The sequence below is a fragment of the Elgaria multicarinata genome, chromosome 9 (assembly GCF_023053635.1).
Source record: "Elgaria multicarinata webbii isolate HBS135686 ecotype San Diego chromosome 9, rElgMul1.1.pri, whole genome shotgun sequence".
Lineage (NCBI taxonomy): Eukaryota > Metazoa > Chordata > Lepidosauria > Squamata > Anguidae > Elgaria > Elgaria multicarinata.
Genome location: NC_086179.1, coordinates 42,517,617 through 42,544,178, shown reverse-complemented (window position 1 = coordinate 42,544,178; position 26,562 = coordinate 42,517,617). Strand labels below are relative to the sequence as shown.

The 26,562-nt window shown below is 38.2% G+C and overlaps 1 long non-coding RNA gene across 1 annotated transcript in view; it reads left to right on the top strand.

The window, feature by feature from the left end:
- LOC134404104 (uncharacterized) overlaps positions 1 to 26,562 on the top strand; it is a 67,396-nt gene that overhangs the window by 28,399 nt on the left and 12,435 nt on the right. Inside the window, exons 2-3 of the long non-coding RNA XR_010025847.1 lie at positions 6,151 to 6,359; positions 8,342 to 8,486. This is a non-coding gene — a long non-coding RNA (uncharacterized LOC134404104). The remainder of the gene's footprint in view (positions 1 to 6,150; positions 6,360 to 8,341; positions 8,487 to 26,562) is intronic.

Below are 26,562 nucleotides of genomic sequence, written 5' to 3'. Positions count from 1 at the left end.
ATAAATAAAGGGGCTCCTAGGAAAGGAGTACATCTTGTGTACATCTCCTTTAGAATTTGGACTTGCTGTATTATTATTAGAAAAATAAATTATTGAGTAATAGATTAAACCATAACGATAAATTATTACTATCTAAAATACTCAAGGCTAATAATTGAACATACAAACATAAGAAGAATCATGCTGGCATGCTCGATCAGACCAAAGGCTTCTCTAGTCTAGCATTGTGTTCACACAGTGGTCAACTAGATGCCTACAGGAAACCCACAATTAGGGCTTGAATGCAACAGCACCCTCCTGCTCATGTTCCCTAGCAAATAGTATACAGAAGCATCCTACCTCTGACACTGGAGGTAATATATAGCCATCACGACTCATTGATAGCCACATCATCCAAGAATTTGTCTAATCCCCGTTTAAATATGTCCAAGTTGATGCCCACTACTGCATCTTGTGGTGGTGAATTTTAGGATTTAACTACGTAATGTGTGAAATGGTTTGGTCAAGAGCTGTTATTAAAGCCATCCATGGTACAAGGACCTTACCTGTAAACACAAAGTAAATCCCAAGTACATTTAAACAATTAAAGATATAGAGAAGGTTCTGCCTTCTCTCTCTTTCTCCTTCTCTCTCTCTCTCTCTTGGTAGCGTTTGACCATTTCTATAAAAGTATATTGAATGCAGCATCAAGTTGTAAATGTTGTAAACACTTAAGAATATAATATTCATGTCCACATAAAAATTCAAAATATGCCCAGCTTATGATAACCTCTACATGTTACATGATAACCTATTGTCGGAACTGCTTTTACCTGGGTAAATCCTATATCACAGCTGTAATTTTTAGAAACTGGCAACCATACGAGCAGAATGGATTGTGTGGCTGTTTCCCCTAGAATTGCCACTTTCCTTCTCAGGGACTGTTGGTTAAATTGGAAATATCTATGCACTTGGCCCCACATGTGTTTTCAGGTCTTTAAATATTACAGCAACACCATGGGATGAACTTACAGATGTGTCACTGTGATGGTTCTATCACAGCGACACCACAGTGTAAAGTAGGGATGGACAAATCTTTCGGCTTGCGTTCTGCCACATTCAACATGTTTAAAACTCAAGTTCTTTTTGTCTTGTTTTTGTAATTTTATTATGTTCTGTTAATAACTTCCAAACAAATTTCTCATCCATCTGTACCAACCAAACCAAATCCAATAGGTAAGTTATTCTTGGTTTGGAGAGGACCATACTGTACCTAGTGGAGGCTCACCCAGGATGAACAAATCTATCCGTTTCACTCTCTCCCATATCCATTTTGTCATTTTTGTTTTAAAATTGCAAATTCTTTCTGTCCTTTTCTTATATATAAAAAAATCCAAACAGGACAAAATTCTCACCCATCTTTTGTGTGAAGGGTCCCTGTTGCTCATTATCTTCTAAATGTGTATAATGCATTATTTTAATACTCTCTGGTGTAGCATGGTTTGGAATCTTTAATTTCTATCTGTTTCCTTTAGAGCCTTATAGATATCACCTTTTTGCTAGTTTAGTTACTATTAAAATTGAATATGCATTTCAATTTGGATGAAATAAGAACTTAAGAGTATGTGAAATACATAGATGTAATATTGCTTAGCAGTCTATTGCAGATCCTTGCCATTTTAGAAAATAAATAAGAATATCTACAACATATATTTGACTTGACAGCAATACTGAGGCCTTAGCTAGACCTAAGGTTTATGCCGAGATCGTCCTGGGGTCATCCCTGTTCATGTAAATGACACACAGGGGATCCTGGGAGCAGGCTGAGACGACCCCGGAACAATCCCGACATAAACCTTAAGTCTAGCTAAGGCCTAAGACTGAAGTGCTACTTTTTCAGTTATGTCATAGACAGAGGTACATTGTGCTGGGAAGATAATGCCTTACATACAACCATATGCATTAGTTGTTACTCAAGAGTCATATTATTGAAGGCCTTTCCCTGCTACAAGCATACACTTCCTTTCTACAAGATGTTTTATTGCAACAAGTGGCAATCAATAGGACTTTGAGTTGTTTTGGAAAGGATCGCACCATTTCAACAGTAGGTTCTCAATAGGTTCTTCTTAATCCTGTACAGTTTGCATGCAGCTTTGGTTTCCTAGGCCCTTAATATTCTTTTGTAACCAATGTGAGCCATAGTGGTTTAGTGAATAGATGTTACTACTGAATTTTGGGAATAAATGAATGACACATAGCACTATGTGAGCAAATTAAAATAAAACAAAGCAAAAGAACGCTTACATAGCACAAACATATCGGATCTTAATTCTTAGAAAAGAAGTGGTGTTGTGGTCCTTGGCACCTTTACGAAGGAATAGGCATGGATGAAACTGGCTGTTTTCCTTTCTTATAAATTTCTTAAAAAATCAAGCACAAGCTTATTCTGTTCTGTTAATGCATTTTACAAATTTGTTTTAAGGTCCTCACCAAAATTTGCATGCATGCATTTCCCCCAATATGTACTTTTTTTTGGAGGCACTTTAACCTAACATATGCCTTTTTGTAAACTATTTCCCCCAATTTATGAAAAAAAATGGAATTTCCCCTAGCATACACATTTTTTTGCAGGCAGTTTTTGATCAGAGAACTGAATTGTAAAATTCAGAGAAGGGTGACAACTCAAGGATAATTGTGTTCCTGTTTGTGTATTAATTTAAGAAATGTGAACTAGGTTGTTTCATATCGAAATCTGAACCATACTCTATCCCTACTATGGTATAAACTCAATGGAACTTACACCTGGGTAGATATGCTTAGATTGCATTGTTAGGCATAGGTGATGTAGGCATTTTAGATGATGTAGGAGCAAAGATAGGCTTTGCTCTGCCCAGATTTTCCCTAGCTGACGAAAGCTTGGGTGGAGCAAAGCCTGTGTTTTGGCTGGGGACCCAATGACATCGGTGGATGTGGAAATTAGGGCTCCAACTATTGACATTATCTGACCAGGGGGGAGGTCCCAGGGGTGTCAAATTTTGTCCTGGATGGAAGTAAGTCCCCTCCTATACACACGTATCAGGGAGTGCTCATTAAAGTGAATGCGGATCACCTTTGAGTAGACATGCATGGCATTGCACCATTTTATGAAAATGGTGCACCATTGCACCACTTTGAGTAGACATGCATGGCATTGCACCATTATTAGATTGTAAGCCTATGCGGCAGGGTCTTGCTATTTACTGTTTTACTCTGTACAGCACCATGTACATTGATGGTGCTATATAAATAAATAATAATAATAATAATAATAATAATAATAATAATAATATGGTCTCACTGCGTGAATGTCACTCTCATTTATAAATATGACTCTTTCTCTATCCTGTAAGTTCAGAGTGAGCCAAGAAAAAATACACCATGTATTCACTATGGTGAATGAAATAAGCAGGCATTTGGTATCTATATTGTTTAGATTCCTTCTTGTTCTGTTCATCATCATTATATTTCTTTGGTTGGAAAATAGTTGTGTGTGTGCATGAGTCTGTGTGCGTGTGTGCGCGCATGCACAATCTTGTGGGTGAAGCTTTTGTTCCCAGAAAACTATTTTTATGGTTCCACAGTATCATCGTTGTTTTCCCATTAAGTATTAAAACTTTCCTTTTTAAAGACTTATTCCTTCCTTCCCTCTGTCTGTCTGTCTGTCTGTCTGTCTGTTTCTCTCTCTCTCCCTTCTTTTGGGCCAGATTTACACCAAGCAGGATACAACACTTTGAAAGTAGTTTGAAAATGGTATATGGAGTGTGTCCTGGGCCTCAATAGTTGTCAATATTGTTATAAACCATTATAAAGCAGTAGTGTAGATCCTGTCCTTGTCTCATGTTACTGATTTCAGATTTCAACTCCTTGAATGTATGATGTAGGAGCCTTGATCTAGAGTTCTATTAATTTGGTGGTGGTGGCAGGGTTTCCTTGGTCATCTCAGCCTTATAACAATATTCTTTCTGAAACCATTGGAAATTTCCCGCAAAACTAGCATCATCATATAAATAACTACTTTGTTATCATTTCTAGAGATGGCCAGTGAATTCTATTTTAATTAATTTCTGTGGTTCTGTAGCAAATACAAACATTCATTTTATCAGGTCTTCACTGTACCTATATATTTCATTGGGGAAATATAGTTCCCCATGGCTTTTCTTGGCAGTGTTTAAAAATAAATAAATACTCCACCTTTCCTTATTAAAGTGCAAAGTGTCTCACCATAAGACCCATGAAATAAAATAAAATAAAATAACACAATAACCAAACAGTAATCAAATATGTATTCTATATTGCGTTTTGTACTGCAAATTATAAGTCCTAAAGTGAAGGAGACAGTGTTGCACAACAAATTGGTACGAATCTTTTGCAGCTGAGCTATTATTATGTTCTACTCCCAGTCTGGACAATGAAGAGAGTAGGGTAGAATCTGATTGTTAGGGTCAACGTGGGATTTTGTTTTTGTGTATTGGTATACCTAAATGGTTACATGTGTAAGCTTCCTTAGATTTTTAGAGCAATAGGCCTTAAAATGCTTTAAATAAATAAATAGGATGCTCTAAAAATAGCCCCAGAGTAGAATTTGTAGTTGCATGGATAGTGCTGGTTTTCTCCTGGCTTTTTGAATTCAAAGCAGAATGCAGGTCAGAACCAAATGTGTTTTGATTTTTTTCTACTTAGGCTGCAATCCTATACACACTTACTTGTGAATAAGTCCCATTGAATTCAGTGGGGTGTACTTCTGAGCAGTAACATTCAGATTTGCATTGTGAGCCTCAAGAACAGAGAGGGATGTCACGCTTTCAATGGCAACTTTAAAAAGAGCCAAGTAAAGTGCTTCCCTCATAATTCGTAATGTACATCAACATAGCCATATGAGACCTTGATGTCTTTATAGAAAGAATATTTTGAATCACAGATGTATGAATTATTGTTGCAAGTAATGACTAGTCAAAGTGTGTGTTTACAGTAACTCCTCTACAAGTGCTAATAGTACTTGAGAAAGTGAGATAAATTTTGCATTGCACCGTAAAACCGTCCTAGTCATGGAAAGCACTTATATCTAATTTTTGAAATAAAACTCTCAGCATGCTGGTTTTTTATATATATATAAAAATGTGGCATTGGGTCATAACAAAAGGTTCCTTATGGTATGCATGTATATTTTTGAATTTAAGTGATCCCTGGTCTCCTGAACGGGGGATTGAATTTTTATGAGATGTCTTGCTGTAAGGGATTCCAGCATCCCCAATCTCTGTCTATTATTATTATTATTATTATTATTATCATCATCATCATCATCATCATCATCATTATTATCATTATTATTATCATCATCATTATTATTATTATTTAAATGTTGTAGTTTTAATATGTTGTAGTTTCAAGAGCCACAATGAATATTAACTATCTTAGCACAGTTATTTAAGAGAAACCTTTCTATAACAGGATTAAAATTCAGGTGACTGTTCCACTTGTAGGAGTTTGTAGACTGTCAGACTAGTTAAGATGGAAGGCGCCTACGGAGAAGTCTTTAATGGACGCCAACTGCTTCTGTGGGCCCAATTAAGACTATCCAACTGTGCAATACAGTCCCCTGGGTAGATGTTAGATTGACCATTTTGGGATTAGGGGAAGGGCAAGGGCAAAGGGAATGCCTAGTTTCAAGGTTAAAAGTGAATTGTCTAAATGTTCAAGGGTTCTGCCTAATTCCCTCAATTTTAAGTATGTGTTATTAATAAGGTTACCATTGGAGTCCCTCAGTGCAAGTTTACATATGCACCACAGCCTGAACCTGAAGCTCTGGTAACTGTTCTTGAGATATGGATATGCTCTTGGTCCCAAATCAATCTTGTCATTCCTCAGAAAGCAATGAAAGATAATAAGTACTATTCACCTGATTGCCTTCCTGCTCTGAGACAGCTGGTGACGCTTGTCTTCCTGATAACCAGGACTTTCAGATCTAAGGCAGGGATAAAGAAAAGCCGGGAGCTTGCTGAATCTAAATTTGACAGTCGATGGCAGTGTAGAGGGGTCAGGAGGGATAGAATCTCTGACACGTATAAGAAAGGAACAAAATTTATCTGCTCTGGTCGCAATGATTAGATGTCTCGTTGTCTGGCTTTCTTATAGCGGATGATTGATCGTGCCCGCCAGCTGCCTAATATCATAATTAACAAAGTTGCGACTGTGTCTGAGAAGTTTAATCGAAAAAAATTGCCAGCAGTGGGATGCCATTGTTGCCCACAAGGATCAGAAGCATGGCAAAGTCGACTTTTGGAGTAATGGAGCTGCAGAGCGATGTGGGCAGAATACGAAGCAGTGCACCTGAATGTCTAATGGTATGTTTCTATTCACAATTACATCCTCCCCTCCGATTCCTTTATTTATTTATTTATTACATCTAGGAAGACTTTAATTTTCATTTCAGACTGTCATTTGGTCCATTATCATTGGATGCTGCTTGATATTTATTAGCTGCACAACAAATTTAAAATATCCTGCCATTGTTAATTATGTTGCCAAACATTGTTTAAAACAGCTGGGAACGCAGTAATTGTTGCCATGGTTCATCTGTCTTCCCTAACCTACCCCCGTACCAACTGCAAATCCTTTAAGATTTCCACTTTTTTCTTTGCTTGTGTTTTAAAGGTAAATAAATAGGGAAATATAGTCAGTGCCTGTTGGTTTTATGTTAAGGAATATTGTTTTAAAAATATACACATTTACGCGTATGCTTATGGATGTAGAAATTTGTAATTGTATCTGATTAGCAATCTTGATTCAGATGCGCCAGAACACTTGGGAAATATCCAAACATTTCAGTAATTGATCTGAAATATTTACATGTTTTAAGGCTTTAAAATTACTCTGCTGACCTCTTGCTTCTTTGCAGCTCTCTCTCTCTCTCTCTCTCCTTCCTCTGTGGCTTTATTTGCTCACATCGGTGTCCCCCGAGTACATGTTGCTATTGCCAGTCTAACATATGACTGTGAATATTGACAGTGATGTGTGGGTATGCGTGTCATATAAAAAAGAGAGCAAGATAAAGAATGGGAAATTCTAGAAATAAAAATAAAGGAAACAATAGCTGATTTACGCAACAGCACATGAGAAATCATAACAGGAGAACTTTGTATAAACCTTGTATACTTTCCCACTATTTGGAAAGAGACGTTTGTTTGGCATGTTGATAATTGTGAATGAAATTGCACATTCTAACCACATTTGGACAACCATTTTCTGGTGCATGTTCTTTTAGGTTTCACTGAATATGAAATAGCTAATGTGATGTTCTGACCATAAATATATCTCTGGAAATTATTCTGTTTCACACATTCTTTTCTGTTAGCAATATGTCATCTGCAGATTTTAAGAAATGTTAAAAGAGTATTGATCTCATAATATATATATTTACTGTATAGGGACTTTTAAGGATGACTCAGTAAGTATTTCACATTGATATTTTATCATGTCTAGTCAGATCCCCTCTCTCTCTCTCTCTCTCTCTCTCTCTCTGTGTGTGTGTGGGTGTGGGTGTGTGTGTGAGATTAAAAGTGGTGGCTGGCCTTTTCTCAGGATATTGCTCTGAACTGAAATATAATTTCTTGTTTAGAAACATTATTTGTAATGATAGATAATAACTTTAACCTTGCTTGGCATTTTTATTGTTCATGATTGTTGTTGTTGTTGTTGTTTAAAAAAAATCAATTCTTTGTTTTGCCTGGAACAAAGAATGGTATAAATATAGAAGGGGGAACAGATTAGTAATGCAAATTTCAAACAGAAGGCAAGATTAAGCTACTAGAATGAGTATATTGTTGTTTTAATCGGCACTCCCATAATATTTCATGTAATTAAGACTTAGTGCATTGTTCGAACTCTGCTGGAGAACCAAATGTCTATATGGATTACAGGAGCAAACGCTAAAGCAGTGTCTCAGCAGATGTGTCTGGCTTTTAACAGGATTATTTTCTGGGCGATGTAGCAATGAACTCCTTGTAATAGTTTCATAGGAACTAATAACTTTTAGAAATATGTTAATAGCAGATGTGCTAATGTAGAGGGTTAGAAGATTAGCGATGCATTCTTTTGCAACGAAATAAGAATATAATAAATGTCTCCCAGGTGATTCAGGCTGCAGCAATTTTTATTGGAGATTAAAGCTTGATGGACCTTTGTTCGGGTGATTAACCCTTCAAAAATTAAAACCCAGTGCTACAGAATTCTGACCAATTAAAATGCAAACACAGAAAAAAGAGGTTATTATTCAAGTTTTTAAAAATGTTTTGATTTTTCTCCCTTTTGTCATGTTGATGAGAAGATAAGAACGTTAAAAGGTCCATGATTTAGCTTGGGCAAAATTGTTCAAGGAGCAAAATGGCTTTCTGGAATCCAGAGCTGAGGAGGATGCCTTACAAAGGGATTTCAGAAATATGAATGGATGTATTGAAGCTATGATGAAACAGGTAGGACAGAAAAATGATCTCTTTAATTTCTCTAATACAAACTTCAATTAGATGGTGTTCTTGCAAGGTAATTAATACTGGTGATTGATTTGTATATGTTACAGCCTAACACAAGAAAGGTTTCAAGAGTTTAACTTATAGAAAGTCTTAAATGTCTGCCTCTAAAATGGCAAGCCATTATAGAATATGGTCTAAAGAGGACTGGCGACACCAATTTAGGCTGCAATCCTATACTCACTTATCTGTGAATAAGTCCCACTGAACTCAGTGGGGCTTATTTCTGAGTAGGCATGTTTAGGATTACACTGTTAATCACATAAAAAAGAAAGAGAACTGCATTGGTCCATGAGAAAAGATTCCAAAATCTAAAATTTACTGGATTAAGATTTTTCTTATGTTTATAATAGATTTGCATGATAGGTTCCAATAATAGTTACATCTACTTATTATCTTTTTAAATGTTATAAAATGTAGAGTATATGAAGCATTGATAAGATGACATTTTAGCAGACTGCAATATAAGAGGCACTCTGTTTGGGGGCTGAGAACCTGATTCCTTGTTAAACTGAAGTTTCATTGAAATATTTATTCATGTTCAATATTTTTATCTGTTGGTTTAGAGTAAGTATCTAATGTATGTTTACTCTTCTTTATTTAGACATCAGAATATTAATCATATCAGAGTCAGAATTGTATTTTCTTTTCTTTTCATTACTTGTCAACTTCCATGAATGATTTTGACATTTTGATTTAACATTTTCCCATGAATAAAGAAAATTTCTTGAAATGGCATGGAAAGGAAACAGTGAATCTCAATTTTGCTAATGTTTAAAAATTGATGAAATGGCATAATTTCATCATTGATGATTAAATTAGAATTCTTGCAAAATTTAGCTAAATGCATAGTGAAGCATAGCCTTATTGGGAAACAGATTGAATGGCTTCAGAGTATAATACTAAAATATAGATTTAGAGTACAGATATTGGGTAGTATCCAGGTATGACTTTGGGTTAGCATAATGACATGGTGCTAGTGTAAACCTACATTTACGCAATGTAACTAGTGCTTATGCGGCAATGGGGAAAAGTGGCAGTTTGCCGCAGAAATTTGATACCACTGCTGAATTTTTGGCAGCAAATCTTTTTTTGTTGTCCCAGCAAGCGCTAGTTATATTATGTATAGGTTTATGCTAGTGTAACATTGTTAGTGCTAGAGCCGGGCCTTGATTAGTTACTCCCCATTGATTAGGAGGAAAGTAATGTGTCAGCAGCACATTTGAATTTCTGCACCGAATTCCCAATCAGGCGTGTAGTTTTGAATATTATATGGGAGAATTTGAAGACAATTTTGATGTGTTTCAGTGCTACTGTTCATGTCAATTCATCTGCTGTTACAAAGAAGAAACTAAAGGAATTAAGCCAATGATTCTCAAATTGGTTTCTCTTGTATATATTTTTCTTCTTCCATGCTCTGTATTGACATTGCAAGCATTCTACTAGGGTCTTGTGGCATGTGACTCTGCCAACCTGACAAGCGGACTAAAGGCAGGGGAAGCACTTCTTCGTGGACCTCAAAAAACAATAACATTTCATATTCATTCATTTCTTTATTTACAGTCAACAGACCAATATAAAACAAGAAGATACACCATTATATAAAACAATACAAAGTAGGGAAAAGGAAAGAAGAGGGAGTGTTACAAAACCACTAAAGATACTAGCAGATAATGTGGCAAAACTGTTTGCTCACACTTTTGTGCACTGGCTCTCGCTTTCAAGGTCAAGATAGCTATTTACTGTTTTACTCTGTACAGCACCATGTACATTGATGGTGCTATATAAATAAATAAATAATAATAAGAAGAAGAAAGATCCTTGAGTACAATCTTCTTGCACATAAAAAGGGGGGGGAATATCCCAGTATTTTGTATGTTCTCCTCTTTTGTATGTTATCCATTGATCCTAAAAATCAATGGTTAAATGACTCTGCTTCAAACTTGGCATGGCTAAAGCCCTACTTAAGAGCTATCATGATGCCAAGTTTCATCTCTTCATCTTTAAAATGACATTTTTTAAAAAATAAATAAAAATAAACCTCAAACATATTTCCCCCCTAAAACTCAGTGGATGAACAGATGTGCTTCAAACATGGCATGGCTAAATCCCTACTTAAGAGCTATCATAGTGCCAAGTTTCATCTTTTTATCTTTAAAAATGAAAGAGCTGTAAGCATTTTTGTTAATTCCCATTGACTATAATGTAGAGCTGCCCTTTGGATGGGGAGGATGGGGAAAAAATCTGGATTTTTCTTCAAATTTCATAATCCCCCCCCCCCTTCCTGGATATGTTACCAAAAATCTTGTCAAATCCTGATTTTTTTCCTGTCATATGGTCACCCTGTTCCTGTCCCATCTTCCTCATGGCAGTTCTTCTACCCCCACTCCAAAAAAAGAAAAAGAAAAAAGCTACACAGTATGTCAGGGGCAGCGCTGAATGTGATGGGCTGTGGTGGTGAGAGGATCTCCCCCCCTCCTCAAAAGTAGGAAGGCAGTTTCTATAAAGTAAGTCCATCGCAGCCATCCTAGTTGTATCACCAAAATCTGAAACCAATCCCATGTGTAGGAATCATTTTTATAGGAGGGGAAAGCATTTAATCATGCTAACTCAAGAGTCTGTGGGCTGGCTCTGCTAGTTCTGACTGAAGTGGAAAGTGGAATCACCCCTCCCAATTAAAAAATGACAACAATTGTATTTTTCTTAGAAAACTAGGTGCAAATTTTGTTTTTTTATGTGTAGGTGGTGGCTTTTGGGGGGTGGAGGTGCCATTCATAAATCTTTGGAATAGGATGTGTCTTTGTAGGTACAACATAGTTTGGAAAGCAGACAGTCAGGACTGGAGTGGAATACAACTTCCTGTAAAACAGAGCAGCTGAACATTTGAGAAAAACTGGCCTACATCCTCCAGTATGGCTGTACAACTAATTAGCTCTTTTTTAAATGGCTGAGGGAAAGAAGCCTAGGCCCTTCATGTCTAAGAGAGCAAGGATCCTGCTTCCTTTTTCATGCTGCTACTTGTGAGCCAAGCTAAACCTTGGTGTTACATTCACTGCATAGTTGGAATGTCTTATCTTTTACAATTTGGTGTATGTTATTAAAATGGTAATAAATATGCAATCTCCTGTCCCATTCAATTTATTTCTCTCTTTCATCAAAGATGAGTTCCCAGTGACTCTGTCAAGATAGAGAAGTCCTAGGCATTGTAGTAGGGAAATTAAGCAGCCTGAGGCAGAAGCTCCCTTCTACCTAGTCCTTTCATTTACACTTAAAACACCCTCCAGGAAAAGAAAAGACCCCCCCCTTTTTCTGGGACTCCATGGGAAAAAAGTTTAAAAAGATGAGAATTAAACTTGCTGTGGAGTGGTTCAGTTGGATGATTTTTAAAAAGAAAAAAGAATACTTTTGTATATTGAATATACTGTAGATAGATAGATTAGCACCATGTTTTAACTAAACAAACCACTTGCTTAAAATATCCTTGATTGTCTCTTAATTATATTCCACTCTACATTTAACCATTTTATCTCATTTTGAATTGTTATATAGATTACTAACTGCTACTTGTCAGCTTTTGCTCCTACATTTATTCAAATATTCTCTTTACCATATAAACATTACCTTTGAATTGTTTGCATAACAAAAAATAGTACATTTTTCTTTGAAATGCTTTGAGCAATCACACCTAGATTACAGGTTCCTATAAACACACATTTAAATATTGACTATGCCTGAAATATATACATTTCCATTGGTTTTAGCATCTATGGCCATTTCTACACCTGCCTTTTTCCCCAGGACCATCCCTGTGCATACAAATGACACACAGGGGATCCTGGGAGCAGGCAGGGATGATGCCTCCATTTTCCTGGGATAATTGTTAGGTGTAGAAAGGGCCTATATCATTCCATTCAGAACTGTTTCTTCAGATAGAATTAATTTGAATGTTAAGAAGCCACTTGACTTTGCTAATGGGTTTTATATATCCAGTGTTAATATAACTTCTCTTGAACATTGCCATTACTTCCACATTTTAAATTAAAGAAAAATATGAAATGGAAAATACTGTATAGATGCAGGCCTATACCCACCTGTTTATGAAACTCTTTACTTACCTGCCAAGTTAGTACCCCCTTTTAAAAGGCAATGTGAATTTGTAAAATAATTTATCAATATATTGCTAATTAGGAGCATATTGTATGCATAAGAACATAAGATCAAGCGCCATGCTGGATCAAAGCGAAGGTCCATCTAGTCCAGCACTCTGTTCACACAGTGGCCAACCAGCTGTCGGGCAGGGAACAATAAAGCAGCACTCTCCCACTCAACTGGTGCATATAGGCCTCAGATACTGGAAGTAACACATAGCCATCAGGGCTTGTAGTCATTGATAGCCTTCTGCTCCAGGAATTTATCCAGCCCTAGAGTGACCATCTGAAAAGGTGGACAGGGATAGAAAAGGGAATTTCAGCAGGTTTCATTTGTATCCATGCAGCACCTGGTGAAATACCCTCTTCATCACAGCAGTTCAAGCTGCAGGAGCCTTGCCCTCTTAACCAGATACAGTTCTATACAACTGTTAAAGATATAGGAGCCCTGTCCTCCTTTCCATATGGTCACCTTATCATATTCACAGCTTACAACAGGGGTGAAGAAATTAGGGGTGTGCACGGACCCCCCGCTCTGCTTCACTTCCAGATCCGCGATTTGTGGATCGGGCCGCTTCGCTCCACCCCCACTCCGCCCATGTCCGCTCCGCTCCGCTGCGGAGCTCCGGATCCGGATCGGAGCTCCGTTTCCCCCCCATAGGTTTGCATTAAGCTAAAAAAAATACAACTTTTTTTCTGTGAAAGTTAGAAACCTCAAGTTTGGCACCATGATACCTCATGGAGGTATACACACGCACACCAAGACTTAAGGCAATCCCATCATCCCCTGATTTTTGGGGAATTTATGAAAATCGGGCACCCCATTCACACCCCTTTCCATAGCTCCGTCAATTTGCACGTTAGAAACCTCAAACTCGCCACCATGATAGCTTATCCAGGGATACAGATGCATGCCCAGACTCAAGGCAGTCCCATCATTCCCTGTTTTTTGGCGGGGCTTAAACCTGCAGACATCTCAATGGGGCCATTTCAAAGGAAATCCCAACATGCCATGAATTGGGGAGTAAGAATCTTCTTCTACACTTGAAAAATGGATTTGGAACTTCCAAAACTCCAAGTGAGCGCAGGAAGGACTTCTCCCCTGAGTCAAAGCCAGACACACACAACATCCCTGCGAGGTGGGCAGGGGAGGAGAGAGGGAAGGCAGGCAGGCAGGCAGCAGACATTTCTGGGGGCATAAGGAAGTGAGCCAAGGATAAGCCAGTAATGCATATAAAATGGAATAAATAAATAAATAAACAAAGGAGGGGTGGAATTAAAAGCAGCAGTGTTGCTGAATAAACAACAAGAAGAACTTTTTTAAAAAGGCTATATCTGTCTTTTACCAGCAATAGGGGGACGTGCCCAGGGGAGGGGGAAGCAGCAGCTGCCAATTTGACTGGTCAACCAGTCTTTTAAGAAGCAAGGCTGTCAGTTCAACTCATGAAAGACATTGCTCCACCACTAAGAAGTAGAACTGTCACTTCAACTCATGATAGGCATTGCTCCACCGGGTTACTCTCTTTAGAAGGCTCTGATGGCCTTCCAAGTACAGGAGAGAGTGAGGGCACGTCCACATGGGATGCCCTAGGGGAGCTCATCCCCTTGCACCACATCTTTTCAGTTGTTCCCCAAAGTTAGGGTGGGTAGCAGTGCTGTGTTTCTATCTCTTATTATTGGCTTAGTATATGATTTCACAGGTTGTGTTTGTGCATTTGGTGGGGCTACTGTTTTAAAAAACACTGGGAAAAGTCTGTTCAGACTAAGAAAGAGAAGTTCCCAGAATCCCAAGTTATCCGTTTTGCCTATTCCCTCCTCTGACTTTGGGATCATGTGATCATGACCGGGAGTTGACTCTGCCCCTCAGCCCTTCGGAAAAGGTATTTTTCCCGCCGGTTTTTTAAAAAATTCTAGCGCGCGACCCGCACCACACAGAGAGCTGAGAGTAGTCTCAAAATGACCCCCATCCACGACTCTCCAAGCACAAGAATTTTTAGAAAGATAGCTTCAAAAACAACACGGTTATCCCCCTTTCTTTTCCGCAATGCAATCCTATGGGCGAAATATTTCAAGATGGTAATAGAAGCGGAACGTGGAAACCGGAGCGCTCCGAAAATGGGCGCTTCTCTTCGCCTTGCTTCTAGGGGTCCACGGTCTGCTTCTACTCCGCCTCTGGGCAAGGCAGAGCAGGCCAATTCGCTCCTGCTTCTGCGCTTCTAATCGGAGCGGAGCACATGCCTAGTAGAAATCAAATGAATTAGAGGGCTAGTTCTGTCCCTAAAAGTGTCCATGGCCCCCATCTGTAATTTTTCACCCAAAAATGGTCCATTATTCCACTTCAGTTCACTTAACAACAACATTCCAAACTCACTTTCCTGATACATACAAGCCACTGCAAATGTTTCACTCCTGGAAGTCTGTCAAAGACAGGGAAATATATAGGAAGGGAATCAGGACCAAAACCTCTTCCAAATACCATCAACTGTCAAAGTCCGCATCTTGATGTCTACCTTGCCTTTAGTGTGGGGAACATTGGCTTGCTATTGCCTTGCTTCAAGCCCCTACACCGATTTAAAAGGCAAGTGGGGGTATTTTAGTAGTTCTGAACATAAGAAGAGCTAAGGTTGTTCAGAACAAAGGTTTATCTCTAAGTTCTCCAACATGATGCCTGGGGATACCTCTCTTGGTGCACACCAGCTCCCTGGCTCTCCTGATTTTTATTTTATTTTATTTTATTTCTTCAGTTGTTGTTGTTTAAACATTGTTTAAACTGTTAGGCTTACCAGTTGCCTCCTGGGAAATGTGTGTTTTGTACCAGGCTATGCCCACCATGGCAGTCATTTTATGAATGGGCAAATCCCCATGGCAGTCTGACTGAAATTGTTTGGCTCAATATAGGGGTCCAAGCATATTACTGGGAACCCCAGATAGGGGGAGTTGACGAAGCCTGTTCTAGGGTTACCAGGATCCTGTGCATTTAATAGTTATGCAGACTATCACTGTAGATCATATATAAAATTCTGCTGTATAATGCTGATAAATATTGGCCATTGGATGTAGCCAAGCCTACACACATGTGTGGGAACTGCTGTGAATACTGAAACCCCATAATTCGATAGGAAAGACTCATCTGATTGGTCATGCCCAGAGGCTGCTTTATATTCACATCTGTAGTCAGATATACCAAAAAGGTGAAGCTTCCAAGGGCTGTGGTGTACACATAAGTAGGCCTAAGTGATGATATTGTGTTCATCATTGTGTAGGTAAAAGCATAGGTAAAAGCAGTTCAAAATTAGTACAAGCACAATGTGACATAAAAGAGCTAAGACAGTGAGCAAACAGAGGAGGAGGCTGAAATCCCAAGGGATTCTCTGGTATATGAACAATGGCTGCTCATGCAGACAAGTAGCCATAATTTACAGTTTGTGGAATAACTTTGAGCACACACACAACCATAAATGTGCCTGAAGAACAAAATCCCATGAGTTTCACTGGTTTCAATAAGTTTTCACAGACTTTTCCTGTAATTGAAAAATAGCAGCTTAGCCCATGTACGTACCAGGTGTGTCTGTGAAGATTTGCTGTGGCTTGTGAAAGGAAAACATGTTATTTTAGAGAAAAAACATTTTGAGCTTATATTGGTTTATTATGGGGAAATGAATGTGCCAGGAATAGGTTTGCTAATAGATTCATTTCAGACATCTGGAGGAAGGGAATCGATAATACCCCTTGTAAAGTTTTCCCCTGGCATCCCAACCGCAGTGTGACTAAGGCATTTGTTAATGGCAGTTGCATGCCCCTCCTTTTTTATTTTGGACAATATATATATATATATATATATATATATATATATATATATAGCCAAGCCTCAAGATGTGAAAAATCAACACATCATTATAAAAGAACCAAACAAATGCTAAATTGAAACTGAAGAATACCACTTGTCTGGCACTTTTACTGCATTGGCCATGACCCAGAGGAGCATGGGTTCCACTTTGGCCAAGCTGCTGCCTTGTTTGCTTTCTGCATTGCTTTTCCGCTCTTCCTTCTTATGTCCCAGTTTTGTCGTGATCATTGAAAGCCACTATGGCCCTGGCTGGATGAGGGGGTTGGAGGGCAACGATCTTGCGGCCACCATTTTAGATGTGTGTGTTTTTTATCACCATCAACTTTATTACAGTCACTGACCAGACTTTACACTTACAAAAGCGTAAAGGAAAAGGAGCGCATGAGCCCAGCCCAGCCCCGATGGGCAGAAGGTAGATCATAACTTCCAACGCAATAGGGCTTACCCACACTGTGAAATAGTGATATTGCAGCAGCCACATGGAGCTTCCACTATGTCGAAGCAATTTTTCATGGCATATAACGTGAGCCTTATGGGTAACATTGAGCAATTTACTCCTTTGTAGCCATTAGCCTCCCGTCCCCTTCAGTAATGTGGGATGAATAATAGATTACTCACAGGGTTGTTGTGAAGGTGAACACATCACTTTGCAAAATAAAATGTGCTATAGAAATACGGGGCATTTTTATGACATTCATATAGGAGTATGCTAACGTCTTGCTGTAATGATTACTCAAACTTATTCTTACAGTAATAAAAAGTGCCCTGATATAAAATCTTACAATATTGGTTAATTTATCTAGTTTTATAGCCTCACTGATTACTTTTATAAACCTCCCAGAGAGCTTCGGCTATGGGGCGGTATATAAATTTAATAAATAAATAAATAAATGGAATAGGGTAGATTACAACAATAATAAATGAAACAGAAAATGTCTTAGATGGGTTTACTAATGATCCTGTGGGCTCTTGCATGAGTCTTTGAATCATACAAGCCATGGAATGTGGTGTAGTGGAACGAAAGTCAGACTAGACTATCAAGACCCAGGTTCAAATCCCAAGCTTGCTGTGTGAGCTTCGCGCAGTGTCAGTCAAACCTTCTTTATGGAGCTATGTGAGGATATTTTGGAGGTGTGTGTTATAACCACGCACACTTCCCTGAGCAACCCGGAAGAAGGGTGGGATATCAATATAATAAAGTAGTTCAGGGAAACTAAACAGGGAACAGTTTAGTGTCAGTATAACAACGTGATGTGAGGACATTGTACAGGGTCACAGACAGATCTGCTACATGCCACTGTAGTAGCTGGAAGAGCACTGGAAGAGCAAGAACTTGATGTAGCCCTACAAAGGGGTTTACAGGTAGGTTGCTATCCTTGAAAGGGGCAGAGGTGCTCGGATCTACCCTACTTATCCCAGTTTGGATGCTACTTTAGACTCAATAGTGTATGCATGTGTGTGTGTGTGTGTGTGTGTGTGTGTGTGTGTGTGTGTGTGTGTGTAGCCAAGTGAGTCTGAGAGAAAACCAGTCCCCACACTCCTGCAACTTGCATCTTTCTTTCCCTAATTGTTAATTAACTATATTGTTGTCCTGGAGCTACTACAACTTCACACGCAGAACAACACAATACAACTCAACATTCTTCAGTCTTCCCCAGCTAGTTTTCTCATTTTCTTCCCATATCTCCTTGTTATGTGGAATATTTTTGCCATTTTTTCTATTTTCCCATTTTATGCATGGATAACATAGAGCAGCTTTATTTCCATGCAAATAGAGAAGGTATATTAACAGTGCTGTGCTGTGGTACCCTCCAAGATTAGAGAGAGATCTCCAGCATCAGTGGGAGGGATTTAACCTTGGATCATTTTCTTTGCCCCTGCAGGAAAGAACCATGACCTCCACGTTTTGTTATGGGCAGGGATCTCAAACCCTTATCCTTCGAAGATCCCAATCCCTTGTCCTCCATAGAGGCTCTAGAGTTAATGATTCAGGGAGATCACTCAACCATGAAAAGGTATCATGAGGCTTCCACTCCCCAGGATCCAGTTCAATAGAAAGACCCCTGGAGTCGGTCTCCTGGCATTCAGAGGAGGTGCATTACCATCCTTAGAATCTAAGAACTCAGGCCACGAGGACAGTTGCATATCCAGCCACTCCCACATTTTCACAGCCTGAAATTGCTAAAACAGGGAAGAGACAAAACCTTAGTTAATATGGATGTTGGACCAAACAGTCTAAATGTCACTATTCTATTTAAGTCTCAGTCTTGCTCTGATCCTTGTTAGAGCAACACACAGAAAACCCTGTCTAGCATCTAGCACAAGCACCACATGGAGCTTTCCATAGTGCTGATCTCTTTCCATCTTGCTTCTTGAGAAACTCAACCTAACCTGACCCTTGGTCAAGGTCTGACCCAGAGCAGAACCCTGCAACCCAAGCTACACCACAGATCATCCTCAAAACTCACATTTTGAAATGGCACCCCCTTCTGAAAAAGAGGGAGGTTTGGGCATGTGGCATGGCTTTCTCTGTGGTGGTGCCCACCTTATACCAAATACCTCCCTGGTATTTGGGAGATGCCAACCATGGTATGTTTTAGGCACCAATTAAAAAAACCATCTCTTTATCCAAGTCTTTCCTGACTGGCTGTGCTGCCTAGTTTCCTTGCTAATTATGGCATTGTGAGTACTTGGCTTTTATATATATGCCAAGTATTCAGAATATTCGGAAACTGCTAGGAGACATTTTTTAAAAAGGTAAGCGATATATAAATCTATTAAATAATAACACCTAAGTAATAACTAATGGGCAATTTGGAGGAGGATCCAAAGCCCTTCCAATTTCCAACCCAGGGAAAACTTTATGCCAGCCTTGGAATAGGCAGAAATAATTTACCTCCCATTGCAAGCAATGCAAAGAAATCATTTCTTTTTAAAAGGGAGGGAGGAGAGAGAGAGAGAGAGAGAGAGAGAGAGAGAGAGAGAGAGAGAGAGAATGGGGAGTGGAAGCTCCTCCTCCGTCATTTCTACCCTGCTTTTGGGAGCCTTGCAGTGCTTCAGTGTTAACAATAGGATTGCCCTATTAAATGGTGTTTTGTAGACAGCATTCTTGAAAAATGGCAGACTGAATTTTCCTAGCAAAGCCCATGTTGATATATATTTGCAGATGCCTCAACCTTGAATGCTCTTCTTGATAATGATAAAACCTTTGTTCTGGTGTGAACCATCATAAAGCTCTAGCAATATTGAAGAGGATAATTATACTAAAATTCATACAGTTTCTGAAAATACAGGCCAGTTAATTGCTGAGATGGAATTTAGATATTTTTCACTGAGTCTGCAATTGATGTACATTTTGACTAAATTACCCTTGTTTCTTCATCTTGTTTGCAAAAAGGGACTCCTGCTTATTGAACTATTACTACAGGATCTAGCTTTTCCCCCAAATTACACACTTTTTGCATAAATGTGCCTAATTACCTGAATTCAGTTTTGATTAGCAGTGTTAATTGATGCAGCTGTGGATGGGATCTGTTTACCTAAATTACCATGTGCAAACAGCAATACGTCCGAAAGTGAATATGCTGAACTGAAAATACTAATTAGCTGAGACAGATTGTTATTCAAGTCACATCTCCGGGCCTTTTTAATGAAAGCCTGGCTATGTCAAGGCTTTATGATATGCAGACAGAAATGTCTATATTACATATGATTTCCTAAGGTTAATTCATGAGACCAGATGGGATGTCATCCAGGTTTCTCATAACTTGCTTCTAGTTTTAATGTGATTGCTGTGCTTTATTGATAACATGGACATTGTTTTAGTGCATACGTGCATGTGTACTTATACACACACATAAAAACAAAGAGGAATCTCATTGTATGCTTGAAACTATATTGTATAACTATGTCCAAACTGAAACAATTAGGGCTTCCCCACACCCCAATACACCTGCAAATTCTCTCTTGTTATTATTTAAAAATAATACTGAAAAAATACTGATAATAAAGTATCAGAGACTGACAATAATCTGAAAAGTATCTTATCAGTTTAATAAAAAAAAGCAGTGAATTTATTGAAGCTGAACAAAAGCAACTAGTGCAATGGGTTGGAGGGATCTCTCTCTCTCTCTCTCTCTCTCTCTCTCTCTCTCTCTCTCTTCTCTCTCTCTCTCTATATATATATTGCAATGGACAAAAATAATTCCATTTAAATGAAAAATGAAACTCCAAAACAACATATTGGTTGAAAGGCGAAATCAAAAATCCTATCTGAAACCCTTTTTTATAAAAGCAATGGTGAATTACACTACGATAACAAAACTAGAATTTGTACTTTGAAGCTGATAGACTCAATTGCACTACAGTGCTCAGTTGCAGTGGCCAGAAGCACATGGCATTGAGTAGTTGACTCTGTCACCTGGAGGTTGATCATGGGACTGTGAAAAGTGTTCCCATTCTGTTAGCAAATATCAGTTTGAGGACATACATTTCCCAATGTAGTTCCAATCTCAGAATTGAGATTATATATCTAGAATTTTGAGGAAAGCAGAAAACTGGATGCTTTTAGCATAGTACTGAACAAGAGAAGGGAAAAGCCCTCACAAATATGATCCTGAGGCAATCATGAGCATTGATTTCTATGGCCCTTGGACCTCCCTGTCCAAGGATTAGCTCTAAGAGCTTGAAGATGAATGTCCTCAGTTATCAACTATTTTCAGGCCATAATAGCGAAGAGCCACTGCTACTAGGGAGAGTCAATATGATGTTATGGCTACTTGCTTCCCACTTCAATTTTGTTCTGTTTTAAACTTATGATTTTTATATTATGTTTTATAATGTTATGGTATTTAATGGTTTTCAGTTTTGTTTTGTAAACCTCCCAGAGAGTTTCGGCGAATGGGTGGTATAGAAATGTGATAAATAAGTAAATGGCTAGAACATTAGGTTTTGACAAGGAGGCACAAATTCTTGCTCAGTGACAAATTTACTAGGTGACGCGTTCCTCAGCCTAGCCTCACAGGGTCATTGTGAAGATAAAAGGGGAGAGCCATGCACACTACCCTGAGCTCCTTGAAGGAAAAACAGTCTAAAAACATAAGCAATAATAATCTACAATGGTCTGCTGACTGAACAATTATTTACTTTTGCCATTTCTTGTTTCTCACCCTTTTTCTGTCTTGCTTAAGCCCAGTCTACACAGACAGCTTATCCTGTGTTAAAAGAGTCCATGGACTGTACCACTTTAGTCTGTGGGCAAGGGATTGCATTTTTAGTAGTCTCCCATGTTGGGTGGGGAGAACAGGCATTATTCAAAGTACAAGTTGCCCTTTTGCACAGTACTTAAAGCAGGTGAAGTGGCATGGGGCTCTTGGAACAAAAATGAAAAGAAAACCTCATGCCCATGAGCACTAGAAGAATGAGAATAGCACTACCACCTTCAGTTTGTTTACTCACAAGTAACCCCATGGAATTCAATGGGTCTGCCTATGACGTGTTCTTAGATTGCAACCTAAGTTCCACATATTGGTCTAGGTAAAATATCCAGCCTGAAATATAGCACTAACAAGTGAGGGGAAAAATGGAATAACTTGAGAATATCAAGGTCAAGTAGTAATGATCTTGCAGCATATTTTTAAAGTTGTATATAAGGCCCTTAGGGCAAGAACGATGCCTGTCTGTACAATACAAAGTACAACTGCTCCTGCGAGCCTGCTCACAGTCTCTTGGTGCTACTGTAATAGAAGTATTAAATAATTCAACACTAATAAAGAAACTGCAGAGATAGAGGGAACCAGCTCTCAGCAGCCAAGGCTGATGATTAGATATTGGATCTTGTTTTGGTTATATCAGCAGAGAAAGTCAAAATGCTGCACATTTCTGGAAAGACTATGAAGCAAAAGTGTTGTGCATAAACTCCCCAATGAGCAAGAGATGTTGGCCTTCTGATCCTCGGCTTTTTGTAACTCTAGCACAGCAATTCCTTAAGTCGGTTCTAGGCCTTGCAAAATGCAAATGTCATCTTGCAGAGACCTAGAAATCCCCATGAGTGTCCTAGAAATCTCAACAGCAGTTCCTAATAGTCCTCTAAAGGGACAAGACTGATTTCCCCATTATGGTTTTTGATATGGTAAAGTCACCAGGAAGTTATTTTGTTAGATACATTTCATATAGTGACTCTTTCAACTGAATTGGTAGAAGCTGGTATTTATCACATCAGGGGGAACCCTAGTTTGCCAGGTTTCCTTGGTCACAGAATTGTCTCATGCTGATGTATGTTGAATAGTATTTAGAATAGTTATTCCTAAGGGCATTTGTTCAAAGCTTGTTCTTAAATGAATTTTGACTAAAGCCCTACAAAACCAAGCACAGAAAAGTTTCTATGTAACATGAAAGGTGAATGTAGTAGTATAACCCATGGGATTAGTAGCTGATAATAAATGTAAATCCCAGTAAATTAATAAACCATTATTTATCAATAATTGGTTTTACCCCATCAAGTTTAGCAAATGACAACCCCAATATCTCCCCTCCCCCCACTTCTTGTATTTTATATTGGAATTCTTATATCTTAAATGGTCTGGGTTAATCTATATCCTATAGCAATAATGATATTGGGTTTTTGTTTTATTGTTGTTTTGTATTTTACTTTGTACTTTTACTTCTATTACTAGCCACCTTGAACATCATTTGGAAAGATGGGCTACAAATTTAACCAAAAACCCCCACCACAAATACATGTTTGACTGGCTACTGACTCTCCAATGATGCTCAGATTGAAGGTGAATTCAGGCAATCAATTTACCATATGGGAAATGTGGGCAAGCCTTACCACTTGGTAAAGATCCCAACCTTTAACACACATAAGAAAATGTGGGAAAAATCCAGTGGTGTATTACTGTAGCACTACTGATGTTGCACTAGTAGAAACCAATGCTTGTACAACTTCAATAGTGCGTGCTACTGCGACAGGTTTTCCAGGAAGCTTGTGTTAGTACACGCTATTGATGTTGTATGAACATTGGTATCTGCTAGGAAATGTTAATAGTGCTGTTGGCTCCTTCCCAATATACTACTTACATAGTAATACAGATGATCAACCAACCTCATGCTAGAAAGCCCTTCCAGACAGTAAGTTGGTCAACCCAACCATATTGATTTGCTTTAATCAGGTGTTAGATTTCCTGTTGACAGCTTTTTGTTAATCCTCTTTTCAAGGCTAAAAAGAAGTAGCAGGATTGGAGTTTTAATGGCTCTCAGTAAAGTCAGTGCATCTGATATTACACTGTGCATTTCCAATGAACCTGAGCAGCAGTGCAAGCAATCTGTTTGTCAATTTGTTTGCACAGTCAGGTGTAGGAATATGATAAACAACAGGACTCAATTACATGTCATTTTTATCATCTGGGCATGATGTGGCATCTTTTTTTAAAAGCTGGATAGCAATAATATTATAGCCTTATTTAATGTGGATTACATTCTCTGCTTATAATGGCTCTCTGCTCTCTTATTTTCAGTGCATCACAGGTCAGTTCTTTTGGCAAATCATTGAGAAAACAGCAAAATGCATGTGTAGCTTAGCCCGCTAGCCAGCCTGCTGCCCAGTCCTATGTGGTGTTACGTCACAACAGTGGCTCCACAATTTGGGATGCTGTGGTTGTGCCCATGCATGGTAGTTTGGGCAGTTTCATGAACACATAATTTTTATATTGTTTTATTCAATAAAAAATCACCAAAAGATTTCTAGATATTTGAGAAATAATTGAACATGTAATGATCTAACCTATAGATCTCATTGCCTTACCTGCTGTGATCATTTCATGCCATATAGGTATACAAAGAGGACTTGTATTTGCCAATTTGTAATAGCCATCTAGTTTGCAGGCAAGCTCCCCCGCCCAAAAAAAAACTTCCAGATGTTGGGATTTCTCAATGATAACAGCTGTTGCAAATCTGGAAGTTAAATAGGAAATTGTTCACAAAGAAGCCCATATTATAGGTGGGCAAGGGCAGAACCAGTTTTGCTTAATGATTGTGGATAGTGCTAGTATATTTGGACCAGCAGTTATCACCATGGGGATTGGCAAAGTGGCGTGTCCAGAACACTGATTCAACATGCAATTTTGCTGCGTGGTTTTATCCTGGTTGTGCTTTTTATATTGTATTTTGTATTTGTATTTTTAACTTGTTGGTTGTTTTATGATGATTTTAATTTTTGTGAACCGCCCAGAGAGCTTCGGCTATTGGGCGGTATAAAAATGTAATAAATAAATAAATAAATAAAATGCATTCACCCACAAAAGCAATGAGAGTACTGGGGAAATTTGGAAGCACTTTTTGTCATTTTTAAAATCAAATATTGGCTTGCAGAACAGAAATTTGAATTGGCCAGCCTTCCCTAAACTAGTGCCATTTAGATATTTTGGACTTCAACTCCATCCAGCCACATCCAGCAGGGCCAATGGTCTTGAATGCTGGGAGGCGTATTCCTAAAAATTTGGAGACCACCAGATTGGAGAAGGCTCCTCTGGGCTGAAATGCCATATGAATAGGAAGGGCTAAACTCATACTGGACCCCTAAAAACATTAATTTCTCTGGATGCTATTGATTGGCATTTGATTGATTGACTTTCTATAAAACATTTATAGATCAACTTTCTATAAAACACCATGCAGCTCTGCCAGCCTTGACTCTAAACCTCTACTTTTGAGTTTTGTTTGTTTCATTATGTATAATTACTTACATTCTTTTTATATGTAAAATTACTTACATTCTTTTTATAATGACAAATTCAATCGTCCAGCATTTGCTATTTTGCTTGTATTCACTTGAATCTTGGAAATAGAAAAGAGTAATCTTGAAAAATATTTGATGGAAGAAAATAGGGGTTTATATTCTCACATAGATTTGCAAGCATCAGTCATTCAAATGAAATGGTAAAATAGCTGCTATAACTAGTGAAGGGCAAAGAATTCGTCTTTTCTCTTTCAAATGAAATTTAATATTAATCAGATTCTGCTGAATCAGATACAAATTTTAATCGCATTGTTCCCAAATCTAGGTTTTGAATGCTCATTCCCATGATATTATTGCATGCAACTAAACCAATGTTATGTAAAGATCTAGTAGAACAAAAAATGTATAAAGAATAGATTCAGAACATTATTAGGATTTTGTTATCTGGCTTCAAATATGTCTCATTTTTAAGTGAGTAAGTTTGTGCTATTGCATAAACATTGCAGTTAGCTAGTGAACCATACATTTTTCAGAGTTCCTCTCGCCTTAAGTAGCTAGTGGTTTGGGTTTTTTTTAAAAAAAGTATTCAAATCAAAAGCTATGCTTCTATTCAGTTTTGTGAATATTTTAAGAAGCATTTACCAAGATAATTGAGCCTGGATATATTCTCAGTAATATAATGCTTGTCACTGCAAGTCCCTTCTTCACAAATTATATTTGGTTGTAATTTTAATGAATATTTCAGCTATTTAGTATCCTATTTTTAGGCTATTAATAACCCAAGACATAAGTAATAGAACCAAATAAAAATCCAGCAGCTAACACAGCTAGCTCAAAAATGAATGCTTCCTCTCATGCATTTCAACAAAACATATATCTTGACTATAAAGTCCTACAGAGATTTTGGAAAAGCTGCTGGCAACGACTGGCTGAGCTTCTGTGATGTCATGGAACATTTTAGCTGCTCAAGGAATGTAGTAGCCAGAGCAGAATGTTCATTGTTCAATTGTGAGGGAAGGGAAGATTGTCAATTTGGCTGTAATGGAAACTTTACATGAGCCCTAAGGAGAGGAAAGCTAGCATGTCCTCCAGCATTTCATAGCACTCCTGTGTGCTTGTAATTCACCCCTATTTTCACATGAAGCATCAGTGCCTTCCCCCTCCCACACTATTACATGTTGCTGGAGAGTGTTCTAATCAGTTGTGTTCAGTTACTCTGCAATAGCTTGTCCTGTGTGGGTGTGTATAATAAATTGTATAAGTAAATAGACCATAATAGTTTTCCTTTTT